The sequence below is a fragment of the Suncus etruscus genome, chromosome X, assembly GCF_024139225.1.
Source record: "Suncus etruscus isolate mSunEtr1 chromosome X, mSunEtr1.pri.cur, whole genome shotgun sequence".
NCBI lineage: Eukaryota > Metazoa > Chordata > Mammalia > Eulipotyphla > Soricidae > Suncus > Suncus etruscus.
In genome coordinates, this window is record NC_064868.1 from 95,422,079 (window position 1) to 95,426,805 (window position 4,727).

The following is a 4,727-nucleotide window of genomic DNA, read 5'->3' on the forward strand; positions in this document are numbered from 1 at the left end:
AAAGGGACAGTTCCCAATACTCTCTCCATCACTTCCAGCCTATTTAGGTAAAGAAAAGCCTCTTTAATACATTTGTTCTACAAGTGTGTATTGAGGGATTACCAAAAATACTCTAATTACTGTAGATAGACTGGAAAATTTTTTTTTTTTTGGTTTTTGGGCCACACCCGTTTGACGCTCAGGGGTTACTCCTGGCTATGTGCTCAGAAATCGCCCCTGGCTTGGGGGGGACCATATGGGACGCCGGGGGATCGAACCGCGGTCCTTCCTTGGCTAGCGCTTGCAAGGCAGACACCTTACCTCCAGCGCCACCTACCCGGCCCAGACTGGAAAATTTTAATCTCACATATTCTATAGGTAAAAATATAATAAATGAAATACTTTGATGATATGTAAAAAATGTGGTGGGTACAGTATCATCGATTTTACACATTTCTAGGTCTATATAATTATTTTCAATCAATAGACAGTATTTTATAGTTTTTTACAGCTCTAAATTATTTTGTTGTTGTTTTGTTTGGGGGCCACACCCGGTGGAGCCCATGGGTTACTCTTGGCTCTGCGCTCAGAAATCACTCCTGACAGGCTCAGGGACCATATGGGATGCTGGGATTCGAACCTGTGTTGGCTGTGTGCTATCGCTTGGCCCTTAGTTCTAAGATATCTTTAGAATCGTTACAACAAGAATGCTGAATAAAGAGTATGTGCACTTTTCATTTGATAGATCCTGCCACATGTTTTTTCTTTCTTTGAGGGAGGGGCACACCTGTTGGTGCTTAGGTATGCTTATTCCTGGTTCTGTGCTCAGGGATCACTCCTGGTGATGCTCTGGGATTAAACCCAGGAACCATCTGAGTGCCGAGAATTGAACCAGGGTCTGTTGTATGTAAGGCAAACACTTTATACACTGGAGAGGTATCTCCAGCCCCTGATCCTATAACATTTCTTTCCTGAAGGGCATTTTCATATGGTTCTTCATCATTTGGTTTTCTATATTTTATAAACTGTGTTCATGACAATTTTTCTTTCTTTCTTTTCTTTCTTTCTTTCTTTTTCTTTCTTTCTTTCTTTCTTTCTTTCTTCTTTCTTTCTTTCTTCTTTCTTTCTTTCTTTCTTTCTTTCTTTCTTTCTTCTTTCTTTCTTTCTTCTTTCTTTCTTTCCTTCTTTCTTCTTCCTTCCTTCCTTCCTTCCTTCCTTCCTTCCTTCCTTCCTTCCTTCCTTCCTTCCTTCCTTCCTTCCTTCCTTCCTTCCTTCCTTCCTTCCTTCCTTCCTTCCGTCCTTCCTTCCTTCCTTCTTCTTCCTTCCTTCCTTCCTTCCTTCCTTCCTTCCTTCCTTCCTTCTTTCCTTCTTCTTTCTTTTTTCTTTCTTTTCTTTCTTTCTTCTTTCTTTCTTTCTTTCTTTCTTTTTTCTTTCTTTCTTTCTTTCTTTCTTTTCTTTCTTTCTTTCTTCTTTCTTTCTTTCTTTCTTTCTTTCTTTCTTTCTTTCTTTCTTTCTTTCTTTCTTTCTTTCTTTCTTTCTTTCTTTCTTTCTTCTTTCTTTCTTTCTTTCTTTCTTTCTTTCTTTCTTTTCTTTTTCTTTCTTTTCTTTCTTTCTTTCTTTCTTTCTTTCTTTCTTTCGTTTTTGGGCCACACCTGGCAGTGCTCAGGGGTTACTCCTGGCTGTCTGCTCAGAAATAGCTCCTGGCAGGCACGGGGGACCATATGGGACACCAGGATTCGAGCCAACCACCTCAGGTCCTGGATCGGCTGCTTGCAAGGCAAACACCGCTGTGCTATTTCTCCGGGCCCCATTTTCTTTCTTTTTTAAACATTATTTTTGGTCACACCCGGTGACACTCAGGGGTTACTCCTGGCTATGTGCTCAGAAATCGCTCCTGGGTTGGGGGACCATATGGGTTGCTGGGGATCGAACCCATGTCTGTCCTGGGTCAGCTGCGTGCAAGGCAAATGCCCTACCACTGCGCTATCGTGTCACCCCCTACATTTTCTTTCTTAAGCCATTATATTGAGGTACTTCATTTATAATACTGTTTATCATACTTTTCATGGATACATCATTCCAGCACCACATCCATCACCCAAGTTCCCACTTTCCTTCACCATTTTCCCAGGGGTCCTGCCCAGCACCTCCATGTAAGCTTAGACAAAACCTTCAGTTATGATAACATTGACCATTTGTTGCCCCTCACTATTTCTTTTCCTCCATGTTTGGGATAAATATGTTTATTGTTTTTGTGGGGGTGGTGACACTTACATATATAGGTGAATTGGGATTCCACAAAATTGTAACTCAATGGTAAATTGATAAAGTAAAATCTATCACCAAAACTGTATTTTATCAAGTATATACATTAAAAACTAACATTATGGATAATTCTGTGTACTTTAAGACTTACATGAAACAGGTAAATCAATTTTACATTTTGCTACTAAATTTTTCCTTATTGATTTTGAAAAGTTATCTTCGTCCATATAGTCATTCTTTTTTAATTTTAATTTTTATCATTACATTGTTATTTACAAAATTGTTCACATTTTAGTTGTTTTGGGCATACAATGTTCCAACATCAGTCACACTATTGGTGTTACCTTCTTTCTACCTATGTCTGCAGTTTCCTTCCCATTCACCAAGTCTGTACCCTTAGCAGGCACAAATAATTACATTTACTTTATACTGCTTGTTACAACAAAATGGCACATGGAATCATCAGAAAATAGATAAATAAAGTCAATTTTTATAACTAATATCTCACAGTGCTGTTACTAGTCATTGTCTGAGGATTTACTGAGCTGGTTGGTACTGGTTGAGCTTTCTGTGTTATTGTTTTCTCTCATTGATCTGGGTGGGTAGAAACACACCAATTTTTCATCAAATGTGCTGTGCATACTGGGATCTTATTGGCATAAATTTGGGAGGAGGTGTCATGCACATACAGCCATGTACTCCAAGAGCTGTGTAGCTGGGCCATTTATATCAAAGAGGAGGTTGTGGACCTATCTGTAGGGGGGGCAGAATCTGCCTGCCCCCATTCTAAGAAGATCGCAGAGTTTTTAGCTCAGAGACAGATATACTTGGGATTATTTGGCAGTTTGGCAGTTTAATGATACTTTTCGATACATCTACATGTATGTTTTAAATCATGTCATATTAAATTTCTTTTCTGCATGCAGCATTTTTAAACATTATTTTCATTTAATTTATTTTAATTTTATTGAAATCATTGTGCTTTACAAAGTCCTTCATAGTTGGGTTTCAGACATACAATGAATCAGTCCGATCCTACCACCAGTGTCCACCTTCCTCCACCAATGTTTCCCAAGTTCATCCCATACCACCCTGCCCGCCCCCCCGCCTGCTAGTAAAACAATCCCATTTTAAGTTTAGATGCTTAAAGATAGGGTCTCTTGGTTCCATTGTTGTTGCCTTTTGCTTGGATATTTAGTTATGTCCTTTTTTTTTAACAATTACCAATGCACCTGAGACTGCTTGGCCCTTGGCTTCTATCCTTTTATATTTGTGTTTCTCCTCTTCCACTCAGTTTCTTTCATTCTCCTCACTGTACTCTAGGGCTAAGGGTGTTGGAGATAGCTCTCATTTGGACCATTCTGTTTCTTCATGCAGTTATTTTAAATACCATATAGAAATGATATAGTTCTGTATTTATCCTTCTTCTTCTGGCTCACATTATTTAACATAATAACTTCCAGTTCCATCCATGTAGCTGCAAATTGCATGACTGCATCAGTCATTACAGCTATGTAATATACCATATATATACATGTATATGTGTACCACATATTCATGATCTACTGGTCTGTTATTGAATATCTAGGTTGATTCCAAGTCTTGGCTATTGTACTTAATACAGCAATGAAGAGCAATGTACATGCATTCTTTTGGATGAATATTTTTCTGTCCTGAGGATCTATATCCAAAAGAGGGATTTATGGGTCTTATGGCAGTTCAATTTCAAGTTTACTGAGAACTCTCCATACTGTTTTACTTAGGGGTTGGACCAGGTAGCATTTCCACCAGCAGTGGGTAAGAGTTCCTTTCTCATCACAGCTGCACCAACACAGATTGCTCTCAACACTTTTTATATGTACCATCCTGGTATAAGTTGATACCTTATTGTTTCGATTTGGATTTCCCTAATGATAAGTGATGATGAACATTTGTCCACCTGTTGATCTTCCTCAGAGAAGTGTCTGTTTATTTCCTCTTCCTGTTTTAAAAATTTTTTAGGTTTTGTGGAACTAACCTTTGTGAGTACTTTGTATATCATAGATAACAAACCTTTATCTGATGTGTTGAGTGCAAAATTTTTCTCCCATTTTGTTAGCTGTCTCCTAATTTTAGCCTGTGTTTCTTTTGCCATACAGAAACTTTTTAGCTTGATGTAGTCCCATTTATTCAGGTTTGATGCTACAGCTCTTATCATTGGAAACCTAATCATCAAAGACTTCTTTGAAGTCTAAGTCTTGGAGTGTTCTGTTATGTTTTCCTCAATGAATTTTATGGCTTCGGGTCTAATCTCAAGGTCTTTAATTCACTTTGAATTGACTTTTGTGTAAGATGTGATGGATTTATATTTAATTTCTTACATGTGAGTATCCCAATGTTCCAACACCATTTGTTGAAGAGTTTCTTTAATAGTTGAATTTCAGATATATAATGAGTCAGGGGACTTCCCACCAACAAGTGACTCAGAGTGCATCCTATGCAAC